The 19,171-nt window shown below is 46.4% G+C and overlaps 1 protein-coding gene across 1 annotated transcript in view; it reads left to right on the plus strand.

The window, feature by feature from the left end:
• Positions 1–19,171, plus strand: part of KSR2 (kinase suppressor of ras 2) — a 387,866-nt gene that overhangs the window by 22,577 nt on the left and 346,118 nt on the right. The gene's annotated exons all lie outside the window — the stretch shown is intronic.

The following is a 19,171-nucleotide window of genomic DNA, read 5'->3' on the forward strand; positions in this document are numbered from 1 at the left end:
CACCCAGCCCTACCATTATCATTTATTTTTTTGCTTCCAGGGTTATCGCTGGGGATTGGTGCCTGCCCTATGAATCCACTACTCATGGCGGCCATCTTTTTTATGTTGTTGTTGCTGTTGTTGGATAGGACAGAGAGAAATCGAGAAAGGAGGGGAAGACAGAGGGGGAGAGAAAGACAGACACCTGCAGACCACTTGTGAAGCTACTCCTCTGTAGGTAGGAAGCTGGGGGCTCAAACCAGGATCCTTGCATGGTGTGCTACTGCCTGGCCCCCCTATCATTATAATTTTTTAAAAAAAATATTTATTTATTACTGGGTAGAGACAGAAACTGAAAGGGGGGAGAGAGATGGAGAGAGACAGAGAGACACCTGCAGACCTGCTTCACAGCTCATGAAGCTTTCCCCCTGCAGGTGGGGACCAGGGGCTTGAACCTGCGTCCTTGTACATGGTAATGTATGTGTTTAACCAAGTGTGCCACCACCTGGCCCCCTATTATCTTTTAAATACCAGAGTCTGTTTCTTTAATTTATTCTTGGGTGAATTGCAGTAGTTGGTGATGTCCAAGAAATGGGTATATTTTATCTAAGTTGCTGGATTTATACATAAAGAGATACAGCATTGCATTATTATTTTTCAGTGTTGGTGGGATGTATAGTGATGTCCTCTTTCATTCTTGATGTTAGTAATGTGTATTTTCTCCTTTTTATTGTTTATCATTCTGCCTAGAGATCTTACCAATTCGTATTTCAAAAGAACCACCTTTGGGCTTCATTTATTTTTCTATATGTATGTATTTAAAATTGCCACCACAGTTACTGCTGGGGCTTGGTGCTTGCATGACAAATCTGCCATTCCCAGCAGCCAATTTCAGCTCCCCTTTTCCTCCCTCCCTCCTTCCCTCCCTTCCTTCCTTCTTTCCTTCTTTCCTTCTTCCTCCTTCTTCTTTTTGGATAGAGACTGAGAGAAATTGATAGGATAAGGGAAGATAGAGCGAGAGAAAGAGAAACACCTGCAGCCCTGCTTCACTGCTCTTGAAGCTTACCCCTGCAGGTGGGGACCAGGTGCAAGTTAATGCCATTGCCTGGACCCTCTCTGTTTTTATGTTTTCAGTTGTACTGACTTTTTTGTGATGATGAATTTGTTATTATTTTTTCTTTCTTCCATTTACTTTGGGTTGATTTTGCCCTTTAAAAATTTTTCTTGATGTAGATGCTTAGAGTGTTGATTTGAGGTCTTTCTCTTCTCTAATGTAAGTGTTTACTATAATAAGTTTCCTCTGGAGAACTACTTTTACTTGCATCCACACATTTTGATATGGGGAGGATTTTAATCCATTTGTCTATATCCTTGTAAATGATTTCTTTCCAGGCCTCCTCTCCAGTGCATGTGTTCTTGGGAAGTGTGCTGTTGAATTTCCAAGCATTGCCTATGATTTCTGTTCTCTTTCTGTTACTGACTGCCAGTGGAACTCACTTGTGGTCTGTGAACACATTTCCTATGGCTTCATGTGTTTGGACCCAGTAGAGGTTCTCTGTTGGTGAATGTGCACCCAGAAGCCTGTGTAACCTTGCTGTGTAGGTGTCTTCTAGGCCTGTGTGACCGATGGTGTTGTTTAGTCCCTTTTATTATCTTTGCTGATGTTTTCTCAAGTTGTTTTATTGATTATATGGAGAGGAGTCTTATCGCCTACTGTAATTGTGGATTTGCCCATTTCTCCTTGAAGGTTTGTCAAATTTTGCTTCATTTATTTTGAGCTGTTTTGTTAAGTGTAGACACTTTTTGGGGGCGCTTGTTTCCTTGGTGACCCAATTCCCTGTTATTGTGCAAAGTTACTATTTAATCCCTGGACATTTCTTTTGCTCTGAGGACTGTTTTCTCTGATACTAATATACCTACCCTAACTTCCCTCTCCCTCATTCCCTCTTTCCCTCACTCCCTCCCTTCCTCCCTCTTTTTATCCCTTTCTTCCCTTCCCCCTTTCTGTTTTTTAAAGATTGAAATAAAATTTATCATTTTATTTAATAATCATAATAATAAATTAAAATAAAAAATTTTATTTTAATGAGAGATACAAAGAGAAAGACCAGAACACTGCTAAGCTCTGGCTTCTGGTGGTGCTGGGGATTGTACCTGGGACCTTAGAGCCTCAGGCATGAAAGTCCTTTGTGGAGCCATTATGCTGTCTCCCCAGCCCTGTCATTTTATTTTAAAGCATACAATTAAATGGTTTTTAGTAGACGCTGGCTGTGGTGCAGCCATCACCTCTGCCTTATTCAAGAAGATACCTGCCTACTCCTCTCTCTTATTCCACTGTCTGAGTGCTAGAACACAGGTCTTGCATGCCTGAGGACCTAGGCTTCTTATGTGCCAGAGCTCATTGGTGCTCTCACCTCTTTCTCTTTCTTTCATAAAAATAAATAAATCAAAAACAATTTTATTCTCTTCCAGGGTTATCGCTGGGGCTCAGTGTTGGCCTTCACCCCCTCCATTTTATTTAATAGGACAGAGAGAAATTGAGAGGAGGAGGAGGAGAGAGAGAGAGAGGAGGATAGATACCTGCAGACCTGCTTTACCACTCGTGAAGGGTCCCTAATGCAGGTGGGCCACAGGGTCTCCAACCCAGATCCTTGCATAGGTCCTGAAGCTTTGTACTATGTGTCTTAATTGGGTTGCACCACTGCCTGGCCCCCAAATGCAATTTTTAAACAAAAAAAAAACAACAAAACAAAACAACCCCTTTATACCTGCTAACTGCCAGTCCTCAATTTCCTGCCCTTCATCTCCTGGCAACCACAACTTAATTTTATGTTGCTATGGTTTTTCCTGTTCCGGGTATGTCATGTAAATAAAATTATTTGAGATGCCACCTTTCCTGTCTGGCTTCTTTCACGCAGCGCCATGTCTCCGAGGTTTACCCATGTTGTATGTTTATTATTATTATTACTTTATTTTTACCTTAGCACTGATCAGCTCTGGCTCATGGTGCTATAGGGATTGAACCTAGGACTTTGGAGCCTCAAACTTGAGAGTTTCTTTGCATAACCATTATGCTATCTACCCTCACCCTGCCTAGGTGGTATTTTGTCTCATCTCTTCACTCCTTTTGATGGCAGAGTAAACTAAACCTCCACTGCATGGAATTTTGGTTTTCCCCCCAATCTGTGATATGTGGTTTGCTCCCTTCCACCTCTAGGCTGTTGTGAACAGTGCTCCTGTGAACATTTTTTTGTTTTGTTTTGTTTTGTTTTGTTTTGTTTTGTTTTGTTTTGTTTGCTAGGATGATACGGCACTTGGGAAGAAAGGTGTTTTGCCCTCTGTCAAAAAATGAAACAAATGGGAGTTGGGCGGTAGCGCAGCGGGTTAAGCACACATGGCGAGAAGCACAAGGACCTGCGTAAGGACCCTGGTTCGAGCCTCTGGCTCCCCACCTGCAGGGGAGTCGCTTCACAGGCAGTGAAGCAGGTCTGCAGGTGTCTGTCTTTCTCTTCCCCTCTCTGTCTTCCCCTCCTGTCTCCATTTCTCTCTGTCTTATCCAACAACAACAACATTAATAACAACAATAATAATAACTACAACAATAAAAAAAAAAAGAAAGAAATATCCCCAGATTCAGGCTGGCTTACAGATAGGAACTCTCTAGTCAGAAATTCCTTCCTCACTTTTTGTTGTTATACATGCTGCTCTCTGTGACATTTCTCTGCAGCTCTTACGGGGGCTTGGCTGTAGGCTCTTCACGTTATATGTGCCAGGATATGAAGGGCTCACACTTCCCTCAGAGACAGAAGTCACTCAGTGAAATAGTCAACTTAAAGACATTTCTTGGGAGCCAGGCGGTGGCTTACTCCACTGAGCTCACATGTTCCCATCTGCAAGAACTAGGGTTCAAGCCCCTGGTCTTCATCTGCAGGGGGGAAGTTTCATGAGTGATGAAGCAGTGCTGCAAGTGTTTCTCTTTTTCTCTCTTCCTCCCCTATCCCTCTCAATTTCTCTCTGTCACTACTCAATAAAATAAATTAAAAATAAAGGCATTTATAGACAGTAAATCAAAGCACATTCACTATAAAAATAAAATATGTGGTTTGAGCCTCCAGCTCCCCACCTGCAGGGAAGTTCATTTACTAGCTGTGAAGCAGGTCTTCAGGTGTCTATCTTTCTCTCCCTCTCTCTGTCTTCCCCTCCTCTCTCCATTTCTCTCTGTCCTATCCAACAACAACGACATCAGTGACAACAACAATCACAACAACTACAACAACAATAAAAGCAACAAGGGCAACAAAAGGGAAATATCTATTATATGTGGTGGCCTGGGAGGTGGTGCAGTGGTTAGTGTTAGACTTAAGAGCGTGAGGTCCCGAGCTCAATCTCAGGCACTCAGTGTGCCAGAGTGACTGAGTTGTTCTTCCCCTCCACACAAAAGAAATAAAACAGTCAATGGGTTCAAGCCTCCACTGCCCACCCATCGGAGGAAGCTTCACAAGCAGTGAAGTGCTGCAGGTCTCTCTCTCACAGAGGACACAGCATCAGGGAGTCTCTGTCTCTGTCAAAAAGAAAAAAGGAAGAAAAGAAAAATATGACCACTGGGAGTAGTGGGCTTATCGTGCAGACACTGAGCCCCAGTGATAACTCTGAAGGCAATGAAAAGAAAAACAGAAAAAAAGAAAATAATAATCAAGTCTATGAAAATAGGATCTGTGCTTAACCTGAAAGGAGAGGTGACCCTATGAGCCACCACCTGGCATCTTTGGCACTTTGTTATGTACTCGTACAGGTTTTTCCTCATGAAGACATGTAGACCCTCCCCAATATCTTTAGTGAGAAAATGCTGATTTATAGGATTTTCTTTTTCTTTTTCCCAGAGCATTGAGCAGCTCTGATTTATGGTGGTGTAGGGGATTGAAACTGGGACTTCGGAGCCTCAGGCATGAGAATCTCTTTGCATAACCATTATGCTGTCTACTCCTGCCTGACTTACAGGATTTCTGTCACAAGGTACATTTCCACACGATGGATATCAGTACCTTAGACCCTCAACCAAACCATCATCTTATTCCACTGATTGTCTAAGGTCCCCCGTCTCCCCTCAGTAGCCCTCTCTACCCCCTCCTGAGCCCTGAGATCTGCTGTGTTAAACTATGGTCCATTGTGGATTCACCCTGTACTATCCTTTGCTTTGCTTAGTTCATTTTATTTATTTATTTTGGATGGAGACAGAAAAATTGTGAGGGAAGGAGAGGCAGAGGGAGGGAGATTAGAGAGACATCTGTAGCACTGTTTTACCGATTGTGGAGCTTCCACCCCAGCAGGTGGGGACCCGGGGCTTGAACCCTGGTCCCTCTGCACTGTAATGTATGCTCTCAACCAGGTGAGCCACCACCTGGCCTCTCTACTTTGCTTCTTAGAGCCCGTCTGTGAGTTAGATAATCTAGAAGAACTATTTTATATGTTTTAAAATGACCTCTTAAGAGCCTCTTAAGACATGCATGTTTTTGCCTGTCGAAACCATTTTTAAAAATTGCATTTCAGACGGCTAGTAACATTCCCATAGCATCACAACTGGTCGCCTCAATCACATCAACATGATGTTGCCAAGTCGGCCAGCTTCCTTGGCGAGATGGGCTTTTCTACTCTCATCAGCTCGGCCTTAACGACTGGCTCTAAGATGAAGTCTTTGTAAAGGCTTCTTGTTTGTAGCCTCAGAAAACATGTCCCTGTTTCCAGCCCTCTCAGAGTCTGTGGCTTTGCATCTTCAGGAAGGACAAGCAGCGACAGGCAAGTGTCTCAAATAAATATGCGACTTAATAAAAATATGTAGTCATTTTACTGCATCTGTGAATTGACTTGTGATGTGCTCAGGCATCTGAGGCAGGCTTTTTTTTTTTTTTTTTTTTAATAAAAGGTACACTTTCCATTGAAGTGCACACCGGGTTTGAATTATGCCCATGAAAAGGAAAGCCACCTTTGAGATGGAAGTTTCTGGAATCATATCAGAGGGGGGTGTGAGGCTTCCAGATGAGGCCCCTGATGAGCACCCCACCCCCAAATACTCCAGTGTGCACCTCTAGTTTATGTTTAGCATTCTGCTTCCAGCATCGCCAGATCAGTGTCATTATATCAACAACTCCAAACTCAGATATTTCTGTCAAGAAAAAAAAAAAAGCATGCCCATAGAACTGTCCTGCAAAAGCACCAATGTGGGCAGTGGTGGCTGCCTGGCACACTGTCCGAATGGTCACGTCCACCTGAAAGAACCAGAGCTGGCACCACTGAAGGAAACCTTGGCAGTGTCTAATAGGAAATGTTGAGAGAAAAGTTGTTGTATTGGCCTTGGAATGAGTCTCCAGCCATTTCCCATGTCTACCCTGCGAAGGCCCAGCATTCATTCACCCACTGTTCATTCATTCCATTTGTGTTCAAGGCATTACTTACGCACAGGGGACTGGCCCAGAGACTTGCCCCTGTGAAGCCCACCACATCCCGATGTCAGTCACCAGACGCTGTGCTAAGTAGGACACAGACTGTGCTATTTACTCCTGAGTCTGTGATGTGATGTTAGAGCTATGGCCTGAAGGACTCTGGAGTCAGTGAGAGACGGCTGTGTGATGCAGAGGGACAGTGTGTGCAAAAGGCTGGAGGGAGAAACAGCAAGGGACAATCAGGGAAGCAAATGAGGTTCTCCATGATCAGAATACACTTGCAGACCCATTGGGCTGCCAGGGGATGGGATAGCATGTCTTCCTCTCTCAAACCAGGTGTCTTTGCCGCTTTCTCTTATCTCATCACCTCCTTGTAGGAGGAGGCATCTTATTTGCCGTATGGGGTAAAGTTTTCCAGCCAGTGACCTTCCTTTCTCAAACACAGCTGGCAAGTAGAGCATGCATTTGCTGGCCCATGAAGATAGAGGGGCAGGTTCTTATTCTTTATTTATAATAGAGACAGAGAGAAACTGAGGGACAGGGGAGATAGAAAGGGAGAGAAGCACCTGCATCTCTGCTTCACTATTTAGGAAGCTACTCCCCTGCAGGTGGGGACCGGGGGTTTGAATTTGGGTCCTTGTGCAGTCAACTGGGTGTCCGGCCCCTTGAGGCAAGGTCTTCTCACCACCGCAAACATGAGCCATCCCATCACCACCATCATCATAATAGACGGAGCACACTTTTCGAAAGGCAGTGCAGAGGGGTAGTGGGATGGAAGTTCATTATTCACAGCAGTACAGAAAATGTCTCTACTGAGTCATGAAAAATTCATTAGGCTCATGCTACAGGTCTGCGGAGCTGGCCATTGTTTGATCAGATTAAAGATAATGAGAGCAGTCTTAAATTAACTGGGATTAAGAGGCGGGCTCTCCCCACCCCACCACCCCTTCATACATGTGTAATCACATTTCCTCACTGCAGAGGCCCTGAGGGGTCTGCTAAGATGGGAATGAGAGTCTTTGCAGAGGAACAGCCAGGAGGGCAGAGGCTGGGCTGAGCCCAGATGCCACCCAGAAGCTGGTCTACTGGGGGAGGAGTCCCCCACACACTGCCCATGGCTCCAGCCTCTGCCTCCAGACCTAGCTCCACCATCCCAGGTTCTTGTTGTCTCAATCCCCAGTGATGACCACCTCACAACGTGCCACACAGCCTCCTAGGTGCTGGGGCTGCACACAGATGCCTGCTCCTGAGCATCTCACACTCTGACCAGGGGAGACAGGTAAGAAACAAATGAGGAATGAGGAGGCCTGGGAGGCAGCTCAGCCGGAAGACTGCACACCTGACTCTGCATGAGGCCCTGGATTCTACCCCTAGCACCACAGAGAAGCACCGTAAACAGCCCCGAGGAAACTCCATGGATGGTGCGGTGATGCTTTGGTGTCTCAGTGTCTCTCCCTCTCTGTCTCTAAACAAATCACATTTTAACAAACAGGCCAGAGAGGATGCTCAGCGGTGTCATACATGACTGTGAGGCTCTTAGTTTATTTCCCAACTCTGCATACAAATAAATAAATAAAGGGGCCGGGTGATGGTGCACCTGGTTGAGCACTCACATTACTGTGTGTGAGGACTTGTGTTCAAGCTCCCATACCCCACCTGCAGAGAAGATGCTTCTTGAGTGGTGAAGCAGGTCTGCAGGTCTCTATCTGTCTCTCTCTCCTTTTCCTCTGAATTTCTCTCTATCCTATCAAGTATAATAGAAAGAAAAAAAAAAGGAAAAAATGGCTGCTGGGAACAGTGGATTTATAGTGCCTGCACTGAGCCCCAGTGACATCCCTGGTGGCGGAAAAAATAAAATAAATAAGATAAAATGAAGAGGGGCTTGGCAGGTGGCTTACCTGGTTACTGTGCTCAAGGACTCAGTTCGGAGCCCCAGCCACCACATGGAATGACTGCAGGGGGAGACATCATGAGTGGTGCAATGACTCTCCTTCTCTTATTATCTCTATCTCTCTGTCTCTCACCCTCTAGCTAGAGGAAAGAAAAATAAATAGGCACTGAGAACAGGGGAGCTGTGCAGACACTGAGCCCCAGTGATAACCCAGGTGATCCCCCCAAAATAATGAAACTAAAAGTATTATGGAGAAAGGTGGAGCAGGCTTCATAGAGAGGGTGACATCTGAGTTGAGACTTAAAAGCAAGCAAAGGAGGACCTGAGGGGCTGTAAATTTAGGATGACAACGGCAGCTGGTGCAAAGGTCCTGAGGTCTCCGAGGCACAGTAAGATGCTGGTGTGACTGCGGTTCCGTGTGGAGGATCAGGTGGCAGCAGCCAGGTGGTCCCAGCCCCAAGGCCTGTCAGGCCAGCATGAAATCAGTCCCTAGTGAGTGCAGGGCACTAGCCATCTTGAGCAGGGGACTAACATGTTCTGACTTCAGTTTTAATAGCCTCCTTCCAGCTGGTGGTTGAGCATAGTCGTAGGGGGCGAGTAGAGGCAGGTAGACTAGTTAGACAGCTGTTGCAGGGAAGACACGATGGAGGCTCACAGCAGACAGTGAACTGGTGGGATCTGGGCTTGAGTCAAGCCTTCCAGGAAACAGGGGTCCCCGATATTCCCCCCACCATGCGTGTGGATAGATATATACATTTAAATGTGATAGTGTTTGCTGACTGCAAAGAGCCAAAGGCTTTTGGTTACAGGTGATATAGATAGAAACCTGCCTTGAAGGGTGGAAGTAAAAAGCAGTGACTCTCCTGTCTGTGGGCGGAGGCCTTTATGAATAGTATTAGCTTCAGCGTGACTGGGCCTGGGCACATACTGGGTATGTAAAGACCTCTTCTCCATGGCTTATGCTCATGGAGGTGTCTGAGGGGCACTTGCGTTGCTGTGGTTCTGGCAGGCTTTCCTCATGGTGACAGAATGGCTGCTGGAGTGCCAAGGTCACATTCCATGGCTTTAGCTCCTGTGGAGAATCATGACTACTCCCTAGGTGCTCCAAGCTGTGTCTGGTGCATCATGCTTACGGATCAGGCTTGGTTAATTTATCTTGCTCTGGCCTTCTCCTGGGTTATTCTGGAGACAAGGAAGGAGATGAGCTCTTCTGAGGCCTCAGGGGGAATCAAGCCAGGATACTGTTATCTGCAGATAATGGGCTCAGCTCAGAAAGTGGTGAATTCTGCTGTTGAGAATTCTTAATCCAGAATTCTAGCAAACTCACATAATTCTAAGTAGGGTAGAAGGATCAGAAGAGCAGCGACTGGGGAGGGAGGGGGTTGCATGTTCTGAGTGGGCTGTCGTGGATATGTGGGAGTGCAGCTCCCATGACAGCTGGTCAGACCACAGCCTGACCCCACTGGGCAACCCTGGGGCCAGAGACCTTTGCTTCTTGTGTCTGTCCTGCTCTGCCAGATGGGCTGGAACACAGCACCCTGCTGCCAGCACCATCACCCCCTCACTCCTCTGTGACCTGGATGAATTATATAACCTTCCTGAGCGCAGAGGAAGAATGCCGGGAGGATCAAAGGACAGGAGGGCTTTGGGGTGCCGTGGAGCCTTACAGATGCTGCGGACTGACCGAGAGCTGGACTTCAGCTCAGGAAGACCTCTGTGGCAACTTGCTGGTCATGGGGTCACCAGATAAAACACAGGGTGCCCCGTGGGATGGGCATTTTAGCAACGCTGCTCCCAGATATTGCAGGGGTTATACTGTTACTCTATGCCGGTCCCTGTTCAGGGCGCCAATTGCCGGTCTAGCTTCGCGGGCGGGATACAGACGACCAGGGACTCATGGCTGAGCTGGGAAGCAGTATCTCATTTATTAATCAAATACATCGCCTTTTATTAATCTCTTCACCAGAAGTGGCAAGAGAAAGGAAATGACTAGGAGAGGGGGTGGAGCAAAAAAAAAGAGCGCGAACAGAACATAGAAAGCTTCCATCTAACCAGTGGGGATCAAACCAATACCCTGCAGGCAGGGCGGGACCCAGGTAAAACAGTGATTGTGTAAATAGACCACATCCTAAGTAATACAAGCGAACCTAATGTGATGATCAAAACAGAAGGTCTTATAAGCAGAATTTAGAAGCATACCAACAACTCAAAATACATTTTTACTTTTCATTATTATTTTCACTAGTAGTATAATACTGATTTACAGAATTATGAGATAACAGGTATAATTCCACATTGTTCCCACCACCAGAGTTCTGTGAAAACTGCAGTGGTTCCCCCAAGGTCACAGATATGATGAATGGACTATGATTTTTATGACTATCTATATTTGTATATGTTTGCTTACTTTTTTCTACAGTCCTGCCTTCTCTTCCTTTCTTTTTTAAATATTTGTTTATTTATTTATTTCCTTTTATTGCCCTTGTTGTTTTCTTATTGTTGTTATTGATGTCATTGTTGTTGGAAGGACAGAGAGAAATGGAGAGAGATGGGGAAGCCAGAGAGGGGAAAGAAAGATAGACACCTGCAGACCTGCTTCACTGCCTGTGAAGTGACTCCCCCGCAGGTGGGGAGCTGAGGGCTTGAACGGGGATCCTTCTGCCAGTCCTTGAGCTTTGCGCTACCTGTGCTTGACCCGCTGCTCTACCACCAGGCTCCCCTTCTCTTCCTTTATAAGTCCACACCTACACATATTACTATTTCTGAGTGTCCTTCCATTTTTCCTCTTCTCTCTCAGGGTCCTAATGCAATTGGGGTTCAGAGCCCCCTGGTCATCTTCCCCTAACATTTTTCCATAGTCCAGATTTCATTGCATCTCCTTTGACTTTCTAAATCTGGCAGCACTAGGTGATTATAACATGGGGAAAGCATTCCTGTCACGGACCATTCACAACTCTCCTGGCCACTGCTTCATGCTGTTTTGTTGTTGGAAAAGTCATGTTGTATCTCTCTCTCTCTCTCTCGTGCACACATGCTCTCTCTTTTTCTTGCCACGAAGGTTATTGCTAGGACATGGTGCTTGCACTATGAATCTACTGCTCCTGGCAAATGTTTTGTTCCTTTTTAAAAATTTCTATTTTATTTCACAGGACAGAGAGAAATTGAGAGGGGAGGGGGAGACAGAGAGATACCTTCAGACCTGCTTAACCACTAGAGAAGCATCCCCCCCTGCATGTGGGGAACAGAGGCTTGACCTGGGTCCTTACTCAGCTGAGTGCACCATTGCCTGGTCCCTCTCCTCTCCTCTCTCCTCTCCTCTCCTCTCCTCTCCTCTCCTCTCCTCTCCTCTCCTCTCCTCTCCTCTCCTCTCCTCTCCTCTCCTCTCCTCTCCTCTCCTCTCCTCTCCCCTCCCCTCCCCTCCCCTCCCCTCCCCTCCCCTCCCCTCCCCTCCCCTCCCCTCCCCCTCCCCCCTCCCTACCCCATCTCCTCCCCTCCTCTTCTCTTTCATTTTCTTTCTTTCTTCTTTCTTTCTTTTTTTGCCTCTAGGGTTATTACTAGGGCTAGGTGTCAGCACTACTAATCCACTGCTCCTGGAGGCCATTTTTTTCTTTTTTTCTTTTTTTTATTGGATATGACAGAGAAGTTGAGAGAGGAGGGGAAGATAGAGAGGGGAGAGAAGATAGAAACCTGCAGACCTGCTTCACTGCATGTGAAGTGACCCCCCTGCAAGTGGGGAGCTGGGGGCTCAAACTGGTATCCTTGTGTGGGTCCTTGAGCTTTGAACTATATGCACTTAACTCAGTGCGCCACTGCCCCACCTCCCCTCCCCTTTTCTTTCTTTTTTTTTTTTTTGTTTGTTACAAAAATGCATCCTGACTTGACTTGAATGACAACCAGATAGTTCTGGAAGTGCTCTTTGGATTGTACAGCTTAGACCTGAATAAACTTTTTGTTCTTACCTTTTACTGCAGGGTTAGGACTAAGTTTGAATTCTCTCTCTCTCTCTCTCTCTCTCTCTCTCGCCTCCAGGGTTGTCACTGGGATTCAGTGCCTGCACTATGAATCCACTTCTCCTGGAGGTCATTTTTCCTGTTTTGTTGCCCTTGTTATTGTTGGTATTATTGTTAATTGCTGTTGTTGTTGTTGGGTAGGACAGAGAGAAATCAAGAGAGAAGGGGAAGACATAGAGGGGGAGTGAAAGATAGACACCTGCAGACTTGCTTCATTGCTTATGAAGCAACCCCCCTACAGGAGGGGAGCTGGGGGCTCGAACTGGGATCCTTATGGCTGTCCTTGAGCTTCGTGCCATGTGCCCATAACCCGCTGCACTACTGCCCAGCCCCCACTTCATTCTCTTCTAAATGTATTTGTATTGGGGAAATCTTGCATTATGAGGCAGTTGTTGCCTCAGGGGCACAGTTTCACGGTTCCCCCAAATGTGTGTTAGCACCTCACTCACTATCATGGAGAGCAGTGTCTCTGCCTGCCCAGAGACCCCTCCTTAGTCCATTCTCAGATCTACAGACAAAGAACAGGAGTTGGTAATGATGCACTCTGCCTGTTCTCTCTGCCTCTCTGTCACTCTGTCTTGGTGTTGTCATTGCAGCTTCCATGCTCCACACTGGCTTTTTCAAATAGAGAAGAGAATGGGGGGGGGGGAATACACCACAGCAGTGAAGCTTCTTCCTCCCCCAGGCTTGAACCTGGGTTGTGCACTTGGCAAAGCAGGTGCACTGTCCAGGTGAACTGTTTGCTTTGTTTCTTCTCTCTCTCTTTCTCTTCCTTTTCTTATTTTAGAAGCAGAGGCAGCCAGACACACACACACACACACACACACACACACACACACACACACACACACACACACAGTGGGTGGAGAGGGAGAGACACCACAGCAGGGCTGGGTAGTGGTGCATCTATTTGAGTGCATATGACTCAGGTTCAAGTCTCTGGGTCCCACCGGCAGCGGGGAAGCTTCAGGAATGGTGAAGTAGTGTTGCTGGTGTCTTTTTGTCTTTCTTGATCTCCTCCATGACTCTGTCCTATTACATAAAAGAAAGGAGAAAAAATGGTGAGGGGAGTGTTGGATTCATCATGAACCCCAGAAATAAGTGGTGGCGAAAGACAGACAGACAGACAGACAGACAGACACACACACACACACAGAGAAAGAGAGAGAGAGAGAGAGACATTGACTGACCATAGCACTGAAGTGTGGTGATGATAGCACTTCAGTGTGGTGGATGCTGGCTTGTACCTGGGTTGCACACATAGCAAAGCAGTGCACTATCCAGGTGAGCTATTTCATCAGCCCGGTTTGTTTCTTAAACTTCATATTGTAGTGACATCATGCAGTTTAGTTTTTCTCCTTCTGGCTTATATCACTTAGTATGCCCCCCTCCAGTTTGGTTGCCAGGGATTCGGAACTCCTAAAGCCAGTTTAGTTCTTGCTCACATTTTAGAAAAGAATCCCAGGATGCAAACTCCATTAACTTTAAGAGCAGAAGCTTATTAGAAAGAGAAAGGAGGGGAGAGATGGCTGAGTGTGAGAGCCAGTAATAGCACCCCCCCACACCCCCCCCAAAGGGCCAGGAGACAGACAGGCTACAGGGGGTGGGCTTGGCAGCAAGCCTGGAGACCCTCCAGCCCATGGGGTTTCCTCTCTCTAGTCTCCTCCCCCTTCTTCGTCAGTGGTCAGTTCAAATCCTCACAGGCTGGCTCGCTTGAGAGTCACCAGGTCAGCTCAGGTGGTGTTGACTAGGCACCTGCCTCATCTCCCAGGTGTCTTTTACATCAGCTGGGTGCCCTGTATTCTTGTGCCTCGGCTGCCACAGGGTCTCAGGGCTGTTTTCACTACTACCTATGGCAACAGTTCCATCAGTGTGGTAGCAGAAGACAAGATCTTGTGGCTGGGCAGTGTTCCATCGTATACCGACCACTGTTCTCTGAGCCTCTCATTGCCACTGGGCACTTGGGTTGTCCCCAAATCTTGGCTGTTGCCTGTAATACTGCAGTGAACATAGGTGTGCATGTAAGTTTGAATTGTTGAAGTTGACTGTATACACATGCCAGCACTATAATACTGCATTTAAAATATTTTATTTATTGGGTAGAGACACAGAGAAATTGAGAGGGAAGGGGTAGATAGAGAGGGAGAGAGAATGAGAGACACCTGCAGACCTGCTTCACTCTTCCTGACACTCTATCCAGCAGGTGGGGCCTGTGGACTTGAACCTGGATCTTTGTGCATGGTAATATGTGCTTGACTGAGTGTGCCACTGCCCAGCTCCCTTTACTAATACATTTCAAAATTATAATTTTTGCAACTAGTGAAATAGCTCAGTTGGTATGGCATGGAGTTTGCATGCCTTAGGCTCCCGGTTTGATCATTGGCACTGCATGTTCCAGAGTGGTGCTCTGGCTTCTCTCTCTCTCATATGAAATCTGATATGAAATAAACTAGACAGAGTCTTACAAAGTATAATTCTCGGGGTCCTGTGGTAGCACAGGGGGTTAAGTGCACATGGTGCGAAGCACAAGCACTGGTGTAAGGATCTCGGTTTGAGCCCCTGGCTCCCCACCTGCAGGGGGTTGCTTCAGGAGTGGAGAAGCAGGTCTGCGGGTGTCTGTCTTTCTCTCCCCCTCTGTCTTCCCATCCTTTCTCTCTGTCCTATGCAACAACAGTGACAGCAGTAAGAACAATAATAACAACCACAACGATAAACAACAAGGGCAACAAAAGGGAAAAAAATGGCCTCCAGGAGCAGTGAATTCGAAGTGCAGGCACCGAGCCCCAGCAATACTCCTAGAGGCAAAAAAAAGTATAATTTTCATTACTAGCCAGATAACAATAGTGTTTTGGATATCACTATTAGTTCTTCCCGTTACTGACCACAACTTTGTCTATAATCTCTGTGTCTCAGTTTGCTGTCTGTAAGGACAGATATTCGCTTCCTAATGTTGTTTTGAGCATCAGGTAATACATGTGCAAGGCACTTAGTCCAGTGCCTGGAGCATGGCAAATGCTGCACAAATATTAGCTGCTGCAGTTGTAGCAAATCTGTAGGTATTAATCTGACTGGCCTCGAAAAATCTGTGTTTGGTTTTCCAAATTCACTCAACACTCTTTGGGAATCTTCTGTTTGAATTGGCCCTATGGTTTGAGTTTTTTACATAGCAAATTTTACCGTTGATGCAGAATAACAGGTTGTAATTTAAAAAATTTTTATTGAATAGAGACAGAGAGAAATTAGAAGTGCACTGCTTCATCACTCATGAAGCTTCCCCCGCCTGCAGGTGGGCATGGGGGCTTGACTTGGGCCCTTGCACATGGTAACATGCACTTAACCAGGTGCAACACCACCCATCCCCAACAGGATGCAATCCTGAAGCCTGGTGTGTACAGGCATCCTGAGCTCTAAACTGGAATGGGGAGGAAGAGAGGAAGGAGAGTTTTCCTCTAACAGTCTATACTGTCCTCCTAGGTTGACTGGGCATAAGTTTGGCAGATATATATATATATATTTTTTTGTTTGATAGGACAGAGAGAAGTTGGGAGGGAAAGGGAAATAGGGAGGGGGAGGGGAGAGAGACCTGTAGCACTGCTTCACCATGTGTGAAGATTCTTCCCTGCAGTTGGGGACCAGGGTCTTAAAACTGAGTCCTTGAACATGGTAATGTGCACTCAACTAGACACACCACTGCCCAGCCCTGGTCATCTATATATTTTTAAAAAATTATTTTGTAGTACCATTGGCTGACAAGGCTGTATGTTTTAGGGGTAGTTTCATACCTCTTCCATTCCATGCCCATCTCCAATATGCTTCCACCTGTCGTGGGACTCCCCAACCTTTCCAACCTCTGACCTCTCTCCCCTTGGTGACCTCAGTTTCTACGGTCAGAGTCTGAGGGCTTGATTCCTGTTGGATTCTGTGTTCCCTTGCTTGTTTTTTCTGTATCTTGTATAAAAGTGAGATGGTCTTGTATTTGTCCTTCTCCCTCTGAGTTATTTTACTTAGCTCAGTTTCACGCATGCCACGACCAGGGGTGACTTGACCCCCAGTGTGCATACACTCTGCTTAGCCAGTAGGCGAACATTGTGAATCCAAGCCATGAAGATGTGCCCCTTTTTGAATCATTCTCAGGAGCCCTGGCCCCCACTAGATACAGATATGTAGTTTTATTAAAGATATATATACATATATATGTATGTGTATATATATATATATATAGAGAGAGAGAGAGAGAGAAGAGAGAGGACATAACCAAGCTTCCTGTGTTGTGGTGGGGGCCAGGATAGAATCTGGTTTGTGAACATGGCAAAGCAGCACCCGACCCAGATGAGTTCTTTCGTCAGCCCATATTTCTGCATGATTTCCACCTGCAGACCTGTCAGTTGCGGGGGCTGGAAACTCCCAAGTCACCCTGAGCATTTGTGGTCTGCCCAGGAGCAGGGTGTGGGAAGGGCAGCCTAAGTCCCCTGCACGCTGGTGGTAAGGGCAGACTTTTGCTCAAGACCATTTAGGATGGCGGTGCTTCTCCAGCTTGGTGTTTTCAGCCCATATGCTTCGTCAGAAGGAGTATTTTCAGATGACTGTGGGGAGCCTCTGTTTGGAAGCACTCTTGGGGCCTCTGTGAAAAGAGAGAGTGCTGGGGTGTGGGGGAATCTCAGATGCAGATTGAAATGTGTTGCTTTCTTCCAGATGTGAGCATTTTGACAAGTGAGAGAGAAGGCTGTTTTGCAGCCTTAATACTGGGCCTGGTGTTTGTTGTGTCCTGGGCTGTCTATGGAGCTCCACCTGCACCACTACCCTATGTATGTTCTGTGAAAAGGTGACATTAAAGGGCTGGGTAGTGACACACCTGGTCAAGCAAGCACACATGCTACCATGTGAGCCTCCCAGTCCCACCTATGGGGGGAAGCTTATGAGCAGTGAAGCAGTGCTGCAGGTGTCTTTCTGACTGTCTCCCTCTCTATCTCTCCGTCCCCTCTGAATTTCTCTTCGTTCTTTTAAATAATAATAAGAAAAAAAGACTGCGGGGGAGTCAGGTGGTAGCACAGCGGGTTAAGTGCACAGGGCATGAAGTGCTAGGACAGGCATAAGGACCCTGGTTCAAGCCCCCAGCTCCCCACCTATAGGAGGATTGCTTCACAAGCAGTGAAGCATGTCTGCACGTGTCTGTCTTTCTCTCCCCCTCTCTGTCTTCACCTCCTCTCTTGATTTCTGTCTGTCCTATCCAATAACAATTAACAAAAAAAACAACAGCAATAACAACAAGGGCAACAAAATGGGAAAAATGGCCTCCTGGAGCAGTGGATTTGTAGTGTAGGCACTAAGCCCCAGTGATAACTCTGGAGGCAAAAAAAGAAAAAGAAAAAAAGAAAAGGAAAAGGTAGCACTGGCTGTACCACCTGTAAGCTGGCTAGGAAATGCAGAGACCCAGGCCTGGGCCCAGGGTCACTGAATTGTATCTGAATATGCGTACACATTCAAGCTCAAGAAGCACTGGCTTAATCCTCAGATCAAACCCAGAATTTTGACTCCCATTAGAATACTGTGGGGCTAGTTAGCTCAGTTGGTGGTGCAATGATGTGTCTCTCCTCTCTCCTTGCCTCTCTTTCTCTTCTTTTCTCTCTCTCTCTCTAATTACACAGACTAAAAGAAGGGCTTAGGCCAGAGAGACTGTTCAGCGGTGTTGTAGAGTATGTGTGAGGCCCTGGTGGTTAAATATACCTAATACATTTTAACTACATGTAAGTGTACAGTTCGGTGATGGTAAGTACATTCACAGTGTGGTGTAATTATTATTGCTATTTCTACCCTGAAGATTTTCATTATCCCTTCCCATACTGTAGACTCTTTCAATAATAACCTTCTTCTCCCTGTTCCACCCGCCCACTGTTCTACCGACTGTGTCAATGAACTTGCCCATAGTAGATGCCTCCTCTACCTGGAACAGCACAACATTTGACTTATTTCACTTATCATCATGTTTGCAAGGGTCTTCTGTGTTGGAGTAGGTATCTGCATCCCCTGTTAAGACTAAATAATATTTCATTTGTGGATACTCCACACATTTTTTTTTTTTAAATCACAGGGCACAGTAGTGTCAAAGCCACTTCCAGATCCATCAAAACAAGGCCTAACATTTTTTTTTTTTGCCTCCAGGGTTATTGCTGGGGCTCCGTGCCTGCACCATGTATCCACTGCTCCTGGAGGCCATTTTTTCCCTTTTGTTACCCTGGATGTTTTATCACTGTTGTGGTTATTATTATCGTTGCTATTGATGTCGTTGGATAGGACAGAGAGAAATGGAGAGAGGAGGAGAAGACAGAGAGGGTGGAGAAAGATAGATACCTGCAGACCTGCTTTACTACCTGTGAAGCGACTCCTCTGCATGTGGGGAGCTAGGGGCTTGAACCGGGATCCTTGTGCTGGTCCTTGAGCTTTGCGCCACATGCTCTTAACCTACGGCGCTTAACCCGCTGCGCTACTGCCCGACTCCCAAGGCCTAACATTTTTTTAGTGACAGGGACACAGAAAGGAGAGACACCAAGCAGTGCTCCACCATCTATGAGTTCCACTGGTGCTGTCCATGGTTCTCCCATGTGGTGCCAGAGTTCCCACCCAAGGCCTGAAGGGCAGTAAGGCCTATGTTCTACTCACTGAGCCACCTTCCTGGCCCCACACCTCATTGTGCTTATCTGCTCATCTGCTAATGGTAGCAGGGCTAACTCCACCATTTGAATGCTGTGACTGATGCTGCTATAAGCACTGACCTGCAAGTATCGGATCCCCTGGCTTCATTTGGGTGTATTCTTGGGTCTTTAACTCTCCTTACACATGAAGACATTGAGATGCAG

This window comes from Erinaceus europaeus, chromosome 6, assembly GCF_950295315.1.
Source record: "Erinaceus europaeus chromosome 6, mEriEur2.1, whole genome shotgun sequence".
Classification (NCBI taxonomy): domain Eukaryota; kingdom Metazoa; phylum Chordata; class Mammalia; order Eulipotyphla; family Erinaceidae; genus Erinaceus; species Erinaceus europaeus.